We start from the raw sequence: 13,659 nt of genomic DNA, 5'->3' as shown, positions 1-13,659 counted from the left end.
CCTTCAATTTAATAGGCTATTGCTGGGGTCGGCCAGAGTTGGCAAATGTGCTTAGTAGGTCACGAGGTCTCTGTTGCAACTCCTTGACGATGCTGTCATAGCACAAGGTAGACTAATGAGTGTGGCTGTGTTTCAACAAAACTTTATTAACAAGAACAGGGGGCAGGCCAGATTTGGCCTGTGCTGATCCTAGAGTTGTTGCAGTAACCCACCAGAGAGATGAAGGTGGTTTGGGCCAGGGTTGTAGCAGTGAAGTTGGATCAGATACTGGCTACATTTTGAAGGTAGAGCCCGCAGGACTTGCTGTCGGACCAGATGTGGGGTGTGAGAGAAACCAAGGAAACCGAGGAGAGAAGCCAAGGGTGACTCCAAGGTTTTTGGCTTGAACAAATGGGGTCACCACTACGGAAATAAATGGAGAAAACCCAGTGGGGAGGTTCGGTGTGGGATTGAGGGGAGGGCATCAGGAGTCAGTTTGGGAAATGAAAATGTAAGATGCATTTAGGATAAAGGAATTGGATCATATGTTCTCTAACTCTCCATCCAGCCCTAATATTCTATCATTCCACAACTGTGAGAGAATGAACATCTACCCTAGTGGCTTCTGCGATAATTGTGTTCTTCTGGGAGACCTTCCACGCTGCATTACTCCATCTTTCCCAAATGCAGTTGGTGATTATGCAAGCTAGAGATCAGTTGCTGGAAGGGAGAAACACTGAAAGGGAGGCAAATGCCAGCTGAAACTACCAGGGGGGGACTTGGAAGAGTAGCAGGAATGATGTATGTGCCCGGGCAAATTCCTGTGTATCTTAGTTTCCTGGAGGTTATTCATACTGGAGGGCTGTCAGCCCACCAGGCTAAGAATGTTCAGTTTGTTTTCAGAGAAAAAGCAAAGCATCTTCTTCGACTTCACCTCTGCTCGGCTCTCAGAACGGCCGCGTTTCAGACCCACTCACCCTCTGCATAGATACCCCAGAGTTGGGCACTGACCCTGACGGCCCGGGGGGACCCGTGGGACACAGACATGGTCTTTGCCATCAGTTCAGCAGGCGATTTCCTCCCTCTTCTTCCTCATCTCTCCTCCCTGGGAGATATGTCTTCTGTCTGCCCAAATTCCTTCCACCCCAGAAGTGGCTCAGTGCCAGTGGGGTTGTTTACTGTGTGGGGAGCTGGCAAACCACTTTGGGAGTGAGCTGATAGTCATAGATTTAAAATACGAGCATTTATCAGAGCAGCAGATGGAGGCAACAGAGTGGAGCTCCTAGAACGGAGGGCAGGGAGTGTTTCATTCAAGTGTAAAGCGCGCGCCATCTAGACTCAGCTGGCACCAGCTCACGAAACCAGTGAAGAGAAGGAGGAAAACAAAAAAGGCCACCTTTGTGCTAGGTTCCGGAGGTCACAGCATTCCCTGACCGCTGGTCCTCGGTGTCTCAAAGACTGCATTCACTCCAGCATGGGAAGGAAAACCCTTCTTGGTTGTTTTCCTTGACATATTTTACTTCCCTAAAACTTACTAATTTTAATAAAAATTCCGAAGCTCAGAAAAAATGGAAATATAGACCATTTCATTTATGTATGTGTGCATTAATTCGTTCGAGAAACACTTATTACCTGCCTAGACATGCCAGGAGCTGTGGCATACTCTGGGACAGAGAACCAGGCAGATGTATATGTTGTTGTTGTAATTCTTAAATATTACAACCGTCAGAAGTATTTTCATTTTCATTTTTTACCACCATCTCCACAAAACATTCTAAAAGTACAAATACATTCAAGACCTATTCTATTTACTGTTTGAACTAAAGGAGTATACTTTTTAGTGGTAAATTTCCTTGGGGCCCAAGTACTATACTCAATACACTAGTGGGAAAAAAAAACCCATGATATTAATTTCAAATCATCTGTTTGAGAAGTGTACTATTTTTATCATGTCAGGGTAAAGTCGATAAATTAGAAAACACTGAGCTGTTGTCTAATCTCCAATCTACATGCTCTTAGAGTTGTTCTTTTTATTTGTTTATTTTTTGTTTGGTTGGTTTTTGTTTGTTTGTTTGTTTGTTTTTGCTGTACGCGGGCCTCTCACTGTTGTGGCCTCTCCCGTTGTGGAGCACAGGCTCCAGACCTGCAGGCTCAGTGGCCATGGCTCACGGGCCCAGCCCGTCTGCGGCATGTGGGATCTTCCCGGACCGGGGCACGAACCCATGTCCCCTGCATCGGCAGGCAGACTCTCAACCACTTTGCCACCAGTGAAGCCCTGTTTGTTTGTTTTAAAATCATTTATTCATCAACCTTTGTTGAACATTTATTCAGTTTCAGATTGTGTGATTCCTTGGGCAGGTATGAAGGTGACTGATAGACATTCCTGCCCTGCACACCTGCCCTCCTGCACTACAAGGGCTTGGACCAGAACTATATTCAGGAGAGCTAAGGACCATGGAAGGAAAGAGCCAGGGAGCACCAGGGTTGGAGAGGGGGACTGTGGTGAGGATGATCGAGGCTTGAAGGAAGGTCTAGACTGGATTAAGCTGACCAACAGTTCTCAGCAGGACAGGTATTGCTCCTTCCAGGAGTTTGAGAATCTTAGGGGGTGTTACTGGTGGTCACTGATGGGAGGTATTTAGTGGATGAAGGCCAGAGATGCTAGATGTCTTGCTATACATGGTTCGATCCTATATCGCAAAGAACAATCCTGCATCCAACATGACGTTTGAGTGTCCTGCCAGACATTTATCTGGGTGAAAATTTGGTTATAATTATCTGAGCCTAAAATCCAACTCATGTCATTATATCACAAAGTACACTTTGCACGGTTTTAATAAAAATTGCATTTCCAGGAAGATGACTCTCTATGAGTCAAAGATTACATCCTGTTCTTTTTGGAATTTTGCCAAGAGTCAATCACCATCCTGAAAAGTCACATCACTGACTGTCTCATTGATCATGGTATTTGTTTTGCCGATACAATACACCTGAATTGGTTCATTTGTATCTCTCAATCCCCAGTGGTTCTAGGCAAACATTTGTTATGTCTTTGAGTGTAGTTGTGCCCAAGCATTTACATACAGAAACACATATTTTATTCTGTACTACTTGCATTTTTTTCCTATTATAGTTAAAGTATTATTTTGGATTTTTTAAAATTATGAGTGTAGATACGTTACCCATGACATTTGTTGCAAGATAGTAAAAAGCAGGTTACTTTTAAAAAATACATTAAAAAGGGGTTCTAAGGTGAGAACCAGTGAGATGGGCAAAGTAGGTGGAAAAAGCATTCTAGGCAGTTCTCTAAAATGTGAATAAGAATCGCCTGGAGATTTTGTTAAAATGTGGATTCTGATTCAGTCATAAGCTCCTGGGTGATGCTGATGATGCTGGTCCATGGACCACACTCTGAGTAGCAAAGGAGAGGAAATTGCAGGTGTGAAGGTATGAAGTCTTGGAAGAGTTTTACCAGGAACTTGGTATAATCAGAGCACAAAATGTGAAGGGTTGTATGGTGGGAGATAACTTAAAGAGGGAGGCAGGGTGAGAGCAGGGAGGACCATGGCCACCCTATTTTGACTTCATTTTGTAGACAATAATGTGCCCTGAAAGGATTTTAAGCAGAAATGTGTAATGTTACATCTCTGCCACCATGTGGGATGGCCCTTCGGGATGTAGGAAGTCCAGTGAGAAGGCTTTTACAATTAAGTCTCGTGAGAACATAGTAATAATAAGGACCTGACCTGAGGAAGCCACAGCAGAAGTGGAAGGAAGAACACAAGCTTGATGATTTGGAGTTAGATTTACTGGGACTTGGTGATTGACTGAATGTGGGTGGTAAAGGACAGGAAGGATGAAGAATGACTTGCAAGCTTCTAGCATGAGCTCTAGGTGTATGGTGATGCTATTATTGACCAGCATTGGGAGCAGAGGAAGGCATACAAGCTTGGGGGCAATGTTTAAGGAAACTGATTTTCAGATAAATGAATTCCCAGTGCCTATCCTATCAAAAACTAGAAAGATGTCTGGTTGGGCTTTTATGTGAGGACTTTTATTGAGCATATTGTGGAGAAAAAGAACCCTGTACACGGTGGGAATGTAAATTTGTGCAACCACTATGGAAATTAAGGTTTGGAGTTTCCTCAAAAAATTAAAAATACAATATTATATGATCCAGCAATCCCACTTCTGGGTATATTCTCAAAGGAATTAAGATCAGGATCTCAAAGAGACCCTGCACTGCCATGTTCATTGCAGCATTATTCACAATAGCCAAGGGATGGGTACAACTTAATGTCTATCAACAGATGAAAAGATAAAGAAAATGTGGTATATACACACAATGGAATATTTTTCAGCCTTTAAAAAGAAGAGAATCCTGCCATTTGTGACAATATGGATGAACCAGGAGGACATTATGCTAAGTGAAATAAGCCAGATACAGAAGGACAAATAATACATGATACCATTTATATGAGGAATCTAAAATAGTCAAACTGATAGAAGCAGAGAGTAAAATGGTGGTTGCTGGTGCTGAGGGAAGACAGAAATGGGGAGGTGTCATCTAAGGGTACAAAGTTTCAGTTATACAAGATAAACAAGTCCTAGAGATCCACTGTACAACAAAATGCTTACAGTTTACAATACTGTATTATATACTTAAAAATTTGCTAACATGGTAGCTGTTACATGTTATTACAAAAAATTAAAAGTAATAAGTGAGAGGGCAGGAGGAAACTTTTAGAGGTGATGAATATATCTATGGCATAGATTGTGGTGATGGTTTCATGGATATATACGTATCTCCAACTCATAAATTGGTATACACAAACTACCTCCAGCTTTTTGTATGTCAATCAAACCTCAATCAAGGACTTCCCTGGTGGCGCAGTGCTTAAGGAACTGCCTGCCAATGCAGGGGACACGGGTTGGAGCCCTGGTCCGGGAAGATCCCACATGCTGCGGAGCAACTAAGCCCGTACGCCACAACTACTGAGCCTACGTGCCACAACTACTGAAGCCCGCACGCCTAGAGCCTGTGCTCCGCAACAAGAGAAGCCCCTGCTCACCTCAACTAGAGAAAGCCAGTGCACAGCAGAGAAGACCAGCGCAGACAAAAATAAATAAATAAATAAAAAGATTATTATAATAATAATTTTTAAAAAAACCCTCAATCAAGTGGTTTTTAAAGAAGCGTACTGTATTTCACTCTAATGGGCATCACACATACGGGTGTTCTTTTGCCATACTCTAGTGGATTTCTGAAGGAGTGGGGGAGGAACATGTACAATTCCTACAAGCTCCATGGTTGTCCAGGCCAGGTGTTAAGATGAGAAAAAAAGGGGCAGTACTAACACACTTATTTTATTATGAACGTGGATGATGTATAATAATCTGGTAGGTGTCAGAGAGCAGAAGACACAGGTGGAAAGAATTCCTGCTTCCCAGGGTCGATCTCTGTCTCTGTCTTTGTCTCTCTCTCTCTCTCTCTCTCTGTCTCAACACACATGTGCGCAGACACACACACATGCACACACCAGAGTTCTGTCTTTGTGCTGCCGCCAGTTTACAGACTTTGGCATGGCAGGGAATTTGAGGTGGTCCTGTATGGTCATGGGCCTGGCATCCCCCTTCTTGTGTTTAATTGTATCAAACTCCACAAACGCCATGAGCAGCTAGTCTTCTTTGAGTGCTCAGGACCAGTCCTTGCCCATAATCTTAAATTGCCTTATTTCATTTGATTTTCACAATGACTCTAAGAATAAATTTTGTAAATGAGGAAACAAGCTCATAGAGGTCAGGTAATTTGCCTAAGGTCACGCAGAGAGAAGAAATTACAAATCTAGCCTTGACCCCATTTCCTTTCTTACTCAAGCTGTGATTCATTTCCTTTAACCTCTCCCAGTTACACTGAAATAATCGCTTTTCCTCTAACACCCCATGTGGCTTTACACCTCTGCACACGCTGTGCACTTCTGCTTGGAATCCTCCTCTCTGATATTCAGCTGTCAAAGTCCTGCCTAGTATTCTGTCAAAATCCTACCTAGGGACCCTCATATCTGCACAGATTCTTCTGAGCCTCCTGCCTGGATGCCCTGTACACATTCCCCTCTTGCATGCATCACGCTCCATGTAATGATGTGTTTACACATCCCTCCCTCTCTCCAGGCTGTGAGCTTCTGGAGGCAGGGCCAGTCTTAGTGTTCTTGCCTCACTGTGTTGGGCAGATATTACTGTCCAGTAAGGGCTTTTGAACTAAACTGGTGTGTACAGTCCCTAGTGGGTTCTCAGTAAATGTCACTGGACATAATAGTGCCTGGGAAGAACAAACCAGTTTCTAGAGAATGTAAACACTAGCAATGGGGGGAAAAAAAGTGGCTTGGAAAATCATAATCTTTGAACGCATTATTTATGTATGAAACTTTTAACGATTGTCTTTCTCTCCTGTAATCCTTCACCATTAATATTAGGCTTACTTATTAAGTTTAATTTATTGGGAGTCAATATTTAATTTAAAAATGTAATGCTTATTAGGGTTTTAATAAATAACATGTAATAACTGCCAATGATATTTGAGCATATAAAACACTTAATTTTTAACATAATTAATTTTTAAAGAAAATGTAATAGAAAAATTACTCTGCATGCAACTCTACACCTTGACCAAGTTTTAGGTCTAATCTTATCTTTGATTCTCTTTGTGTTTCTCATTCCACAGCTTTCTCTCCTTTTTCCTTCCTATTATTTCTTCAGTAAGGTTTACGTGAAAGAAGATGGACTTTCTTCAGGGCTACTGTAATGTGGGGAAAACAACACTGACTAAAGAAAGACAACAAAATATAGTTACTTTTAATATATAGGAAGATATAAAAATGTCTACAAATAAACATTTTTGGGTTTAAACTTTAAAATTCCATTTTTCTATAGGCTGTGATTAATTTTATTATAAATTAACAAGTATTTAAAACATCTGCAGTGCTGCCTGTCCTGGCTTTTGTGATTCAGAAGAGGTTCTGGGGTTTTGGGTTACACACACACACACACACACACACACACACACACTCACACATTAATATCTCTCTAAAAGCATTTGATTAACAGAAACACACAACTACATATAAAATAGATAACCAACAAGGACCTACTTTATAGCACAGGGAACTATATTCAATATCTTCTAATAACCTATAATGGAAAACAATCTGAAAAAGAATATATGTGTGTGTGTGTGTGTGTCTGTCTGTGTGTGTGTATATATACACACACACACACACACACACACACACATATATATATAACTGAATCACTTTGCTGTACACCTGAAACCTTGTAAATCAACTATACTTCAATAAAATAAATAAATAAACCAAAAACCAAACCAAACCAAACCCAGATGCAAACAAATGTCCTTAGCGAGAGAGCTCAATTAGTAAATTGTAAATTTTCACTGTCAACTCTAAAAAAATAGAAAAAAATTCCCTGAAAGCATCTGTTAGAATCTTCAGGGAACAGTCACTCAGATAACCACAAGTAATGTTAGTTTATCATGCAACCATGTTTCTCAAACTGAGGTCACCACACCTCCGAGGATTACATGAGTTACTGGCCAGAAGTTTATGGGAAGCAACTGAAAAAAAATGTGGCACATCTCCTTAAGTTGTTAATTTAAATTAATGGATTAAATATTATTTTTATATAAAAACCAGTACAGGTCTCTTGAGGAGAATGCAAATTTCTCATGAAATTTTAAAGATAAAAATAACAAGAGACTGCAAAGAAATGTTGAACTTGTGATAAGCTGCTTGGGCTGTGTCCCAGACTGCTAGAAGTACACACAGGATTTTCTTTTCTTTAGTTAAGTGGAAAGGTCAGAGAAGTATTGTATAGGATTCACATAGAAACAAGGACAATAGCAAGAGGTGCACAACAAAATGTTGGAGATTGGTATGTTGTTCAATGAACAGAGCGAGCTAAAAAGAAAAATCCAGGATGGCTCTAGCAAATGAATTATCTTGACATCACCTCAGCAGGTGAATGCTTCATCCTCTGCCCTTAAGATAACTCTGTCTAGGGTCTACATGACTGCTTCGACAGTTCTTACTGCCACCAGCCAACCATGCTCTCCATTCCTTTATATATCTTTTGCTTTCTTCTTTCTTATTGCGTTTGCCTTCTAATAATTTTAGTATATCCAGTAGTCTTTCATATCCTTTCCAGCCTACTCTCTTTCTGGGTATCTTTTCTTCTGCTCCATCTTTCAAATGCTCAAACCAATTTGTATATTACATGTAAAACTCTCCAAAGAGGGAAGGTAATTCCTTCATTTAATCACCATTATCCCTATTTTGATATAGATTTTGTGCCAAGCTGCCTCATAGAACACCAGCCAGCCTACATGTTGTTTGCCCTTGAGTTCAGTTCCCACTCCTGGGGAGGTTGGCTGTTGTTGTGTCAGAGGAGTACCACAGCTTAAGGATTAAAATCACATCAGTTGAAGGATTCACCTGGGTCAGGTTTCCTCTGCAGGAGACTGTGGAAGTGTGTCATGGGCACTCTCACTCCTGCCTTCTCCAAAACAGCCCCTCTAAAAGATGTCAGAAATGAATTCCTTTAGAAGGAGGCACAGCTGATATAACAAGATAAAGATCTAAAGCCCTTTCATTGACACCAGAAATCTGGATAGAATTATATAGAAATTTAAAGAACAAAAACTTTGTTTGAAAGGACCACATAGGTAATGCAGGTATTCTTTCTTATCTATTTTTCTTTTTGTTACTTTTTTTTTTTTTTTTTTTGTATCTCAGTTACAGAACATTGAGTTGACCATACTCAGTTCCCAGCCCACCATCACTATTGGTCCGAGCAAGGCCTCCCTTTGTTGATTGAGTGATTAATTGGAATCCTCTCCACAGTGTCTCTGACAGACGTTTTAACCTACTTCTGGAACTCACTATCTCTAAAGGGAACAGCTAATACCATATATAGAGCCCTCTAACTCTTAGATAATTCTTTCTTACATTATACCAAAAATAACTTTCCTATAAGTTTGTCCCAATGTTCCCAGGTTTTTCCTGTAGAACCATACAAAAAAAATCCATTCTTTCCTCAACTGATAGCCTTTCAACCCTACAAAGTCAGCTATCATGAAGAAGTAAATTTTCCCTTTTCTATGTGAAGCACATTCTATATCTTAATTGAGTCTTCATATGATGTGGGTTTAAGACACTTTACTACCTAGTCACCTTCCCTTGGACAAACTCTAGTTTGACAATGACTTTTTAAAAAATAGGTATTTAAATATTTTGAAATTGATGTGCTCGGCCAGTGCAAAATATGATGGGTGCAACCCTCCCCCGACTTCCTGAATTTCAGTTTCTATTAATGCATCCTAAAATTTGTATTCATTTTTTAAAAATAATACCATATTTTTGACTCTCATTGAACTTTAAATCTTTTTCAAGTGAACTGCTGTCAATCCAGAGCTTTTCTACCTTGTATTTAAGTAGTTGATTCTTTGAACTTAGATGCAGAACTTAACATTTAACCCTATTAAATTGTATATCGTTCATTCCATTCCACCTTTCTCCTTTGTCAAGGTCTTTTTCAAGTTTGATTCTTTAAAATGGTTTATCCGTTTTTCCTCCCACTTTCAGTCATCTATTAATTTGATAGACAAAATTTATGTTGGAATTCACCTAACTTACTGATTAATATGTTTAGGGTTTTAGGAAAGAGGGCAGAGAACGTCAGAGTGGCTCTCAAATTTTAATGTACAAAAGAATTATCTGGGACATTTGTTAAACATGCAGATTACCAAGTCTCATTTATGGAAATTTTGATTCAGTAAGTGTGGGATGGGACTTCACATGTGCATTTCTAACAAGCACCACACGTGATTCTGATGCTTTGGGTCCTAGGCTACACTTCAGAACATATTTAGAAATATCTTTAAGCCTGAGTTGACAGTAATGTGTTCATTCATTCTAATAGGGTGGTTGTCTACCACAGTGCTGAACACATGGTTAATACTGAATGAATGAGTGAAGGGATGAAGGAATGAAGAATGGGAAGGAAAGCTTAGCTGATAACCCAGCTTATATTTTTCCATGTTAATCATGATACCAATATGATTGACTTTTTCAAATACTTTGTTGCAATTAAGTTGTATCTTTGATATTCCCCACTGGGAAAGGTGTATTTTGCATGACATATTCTTCATAACATATGTAGTCTCCTAATGGTCGTGTCCTTTCTAAGTGCTCACACGTCATGCATTTAATTCCTCTAAAATTTCATTGAGAATTAAAGGGTGTTTTATATTAAAACCCAGAGATCTCCCTCTACTAATTCCTGCTTGACTTATAAGAAATTAGGGTGTGTTTTTAGTGTTTGACTTATTCGTTCCCCTTCAGGCCATGTTGTTCATCTTTTGTTTTAACATCTTTGCAGATATTGGATTGGCCAAAAAGTTAGATGTTACAGAAAAACCCGAACGAACTTTTTGGCCAACTCAACAAAATAAGAACCCAAGTGCCAGACACTTCAGCACGGAGAGATTTCTTACTTTTCCCCTGAATTTACAGTTTTGAAAACTATCAAAGTCCACAGAAAGACTCAAAGACTAATACAATGTTCTTTACCTAGATCAACAGTTGCTAGCATTTTGCCACATTGGTTTTTTTGTATCTAGTTATAGCTAGATTTCTTTCCCCTGAACCAACTGGTCACCATGTTCCTTTAGTCTCTTTTAGTCTAGAACAACTCCTCTACCCTGTTTTCTGCATTTTGGGGGTGGACGTCTGAATTATCTAAGTATGCTTCTTGTTTGTGTTTGTTTGTTTAGTATTTTAAGTGTTGGCTTTCAAATCACAGTTTTATGTATTCAAAAAATAAAATTAGGGCTCCCCTGGTGGTGCAGTGGTTGACAGTCCGCCTGCCGATGCAAGCGACACGGGTTCGTGCCCCGGTCTGGGAAGATCCCGCATGCTGCGGAGCGGCTGGGCCTGTGAGCCATGGCCTCTGGGCCTGCACGTCCAGAGCCTGTGCTCCGCAGCGGGAGAGGCCACAACAGTGAGAGGCCTGCGTACCGCAAAATAAATAAATAAAAATAAAATTAAAGAATATATTTTTTTAAAGCTAACTTTAAAATTTGTTCCTAAAGGGGGATTGGAGTTGCATATCACAGAATTCACTACAAATTTTAAGGAATCAGATCCTGAGTACAGGAGAGAGGGACAGAAAGCTGGGTGGAAGCATCCTAGACCCTGTGAAATTTAAGAAAGCTTCAGCAAAGCCATTGGGATTTCTCCAGACAAAATCAGCCATCAGATCAGGAAGAGACCTGCCTTAGCATCCCTGACAGCACAAAAGCAAGGATGGATTTCAGATCCCAGCCCTGGGTCTGTGGGAGGAGACCTGAGAGGTGACACAAGGCTGCCACACCAGGGTCATGCCATCTTCTTGGGGTGGTCCTCATTTGATTGATTGCAGGGATCTCAAGGCGAACTGCCCTCTCACCCCAACTCAGGACAGCTCTGGAGGGTCCCCACCGAGGCTCTGTCAAGATTTCATCGCAGTTCAATGTCTCACTCTGCTCAGTCCTGCTTCCTTCCTTTAGCTACACCAGTTGAGGATTTTAAGAGCATTCTCTAATAAACCCCATGCTCGCCCATCTCCAAGCACGGCTCCAAGCTTTTATTAGTTATGAATGTATGTAATATGTGAGAACACTGAGGCATGGAGAGTGGCTAACTGATTATCCAGAGGTACAAAGGCGTGACTCACACACAGGCACCTGACAGCCCTGCCACTCCCTGATCTGCCACAAATGGCTCTCCTCTGTGACAAGAGATGGCTGTTGGCACACACAGTATCCTAGTTCTATCATATTTTCAAGATGCTTCCTAAGCAAAGATGTAGAAAAACTTCCTGCAGATTTAGCAAGGGAGGGGATTTGTCCTGATCATGTAAGAAAGGCAGGTAAAGGCAGTCTAACCAGTCTAACTGCCTTCCAGAGGGCTTTAGCCCTAACTGGGAGTACACCTCACCCTCTGAGCTGACTCCCTAGAGCTCAGTTTTCCTCTGGTGACATGATACACCTGCCACTCCCACTCTTGCAAAAGGAAAGAATATGCACAGCACAAAAAAATGAAAAGAGAGATAAATAGGCTTCTCTTCCCAGAGACAAGAGGTAGTTAACCTGACCTATTTGGGTACGCATTCAGAGCTTGTATAATGTAGCTTAACCAGCCTATTTAGCATTTATGCAATCTGGTCTGCTTTCAACAAGCTCTTTAAGATGTGACTTACTTAAAAATCTTCATAAATAATGCAAGGTCAAAATAGCCACTTCTATCTATAGGGAGACTCAAGGAATTATCAAGACTACTTTTGCAGTTCACAGTTGGGAAATCTTTCCACTCCAGTGATTTTTTTTTAAGCCCAAAATAGGATGACCAACTGTCCTGCTTTTGCCTGGGCTGAGAGGGTTCCCAGGATGTAATATATTTTCTTTGCTGAAACATGTGAGTTGATCACACTACAATAGACACTTTATGACCCAATACCGTTATGCTACAGGAAATGCCTGCTACTCTATTGCAGATACTTTCTATTACCTCAAAAATATTATATTTTATTATTAAACTAGAAAATTTAGAAACCATGGAAGGAAATAAAAGAGAAACTAAAAACCACACAAGCCCATAATGCAGAGATCACTATTTAAACCTTTTGGCACATTCCATGCATTTTTCTATGTGTGTGTGTGTGTGTGTGTGTACATATATTTTACAAATCTAAATTGTGCAGTACAAATAATTCTGTATCCTGGTTTTCACTTAGCATGAGCATTCTACCATATCAGTAAATACTTTTTGAAAAGATCATTGCTAATGGTTGTATAATTTCCACTGAGGATGTGCTATACTTTATTTAACCATTCTCCTATTGTTCAGCATTTAAGCTAGTTTTTTTTCTGTTAAAGATAATGTTGCATTGAACATCTTTGGTTTTCTAATGATTTTTTTTGCAAAGGTTTCCAGGAACGAAATGGGTGAAAAGTTATGGGCTTAGTTAATGCTACTGAATCCTATCTCCAAAATGCTTCCAGAAAAGGTTGTACAACAGCAGTGTTTACACCTGCCCCACTCAACTCCTGCCAGCACCGAGGATTTTTTCAACCTTCATCAATGTTACAGGTTAAAAAAAAGTTACCCTAAACAATCTACATTTCTTTGTTTGTTAATAAAGCTTAAACCTCTTTCATATCTTTCTCATTTGAACTTTTCTGTAAATTGTTTGTTCATATACTTTCTCAGATTTTGTATTTCGTATCTTGCTTCTCAGTTTATATGAATTCCTTACAGTCTAACTATAATAACTCTTTTTATGTCATACTTGTTTCAAATACTTTTCTTGATTAAATGTTAGATAGACATTTTTTAATACCCTTAAAACTTCTCTGGGGCACCTGCCAATTCAGGGGACAGGGGTTTGAGCCCTGGTCTGGGAAGATCCCACATGCTGCGGAGCAACTAAGCCTGTGGGTCACAGCTGTTGAAGCCCGTGCGCCTAGAGCCTGTGCTCCGCAACAAGAGAAGCCACCGCAATGAGAAGCCCGTGCACTGCAACGAAAAGTAGCCCCCCGCTCGCCGCAACTAGAGAAAGCCCGGGCAC

Source organism: Mesoplodon mirus (assembly GCF_964341445.2).
Source record: "Mesoplodon mirus genome assembly, chromosome: 6".
Lineage (NCBI taxonomy): Eukaryota > Metazoa > Chordata > Mammalia > Artiodactyla > Ziphiidae > Mesoplodon > Mesoplodon mirus.
Note: the sequence above shows the minus strand (reverse complement) of the source record.